The following is a 687-nucleotide window of genomic DNA, read 5'->3' on the forward strand; positions in this document are numbered from 1 at the left end:
CTCCGCAGCTGGGTGGTGTTTGAGACTGTGCTCTAAGTCAAGTGTACTTACGAATAAATGACATATGCAATAATGCGATCTCTAGGACAGGAAAACTGGGCGGGGTAAAGGGTAGTAGGGCTCATTTCCAAGTTGAAAATCTAAAGTTCTGGTTTTAAATTTGTTAGATCTTTAAACAGGTGCTTCATAGTAGATATAATTTTTCGATATACTACATTTGACAATATATTATTTGTTTGAGCCATAGAAAACAATAAATCAGTGAGGAATAAAGAATAGCATATGTCTCCTTTTTTTTTACTCTTTGTAATACTTTAAGCAATAAAAAAATAAAAATAAAATAAAAAAGAATAGCATAAATAACGACATTGTCATTAATTTAAAGTCAGATTCCATGAAAATATTTAACATTATCAGAATGCGTGTATTAAAATTAAAATGTTGTATTAGAAAAGAGTCTCCAATATTTATGAAAAATTTGAAATCAAATAATGATTGATTATTGAGTGCTCCAAAGATTGGGCATCAGTTGTGTTGGCATATATGGTAACTTTCTGAAGTAAATTAATTTTATTTAGTAGCATATATTTATTTATTATGCTGTAACATAATTCATTAAACAAGAGTCTCTTTGTCAGTGTGGTGCTGCTTCTCGCAATGTTTGTTCAATTTTTTAAAATGTCTTTT

Source organism: Myotis brandtii, unplaced genomic scaffold, assembly GCF_000412655.1.
Source record: "Myotis brandtii unplaced genomic scaffold, ASM41265v1 scaffold1933, whole genome shotgun sequence".
Lineage (NCBI taxonomy): Eukaryota > Metazoa > Chordata > Mammalia > Chiroptera > Vespertilionidae > Myotis > Myotis brandtii.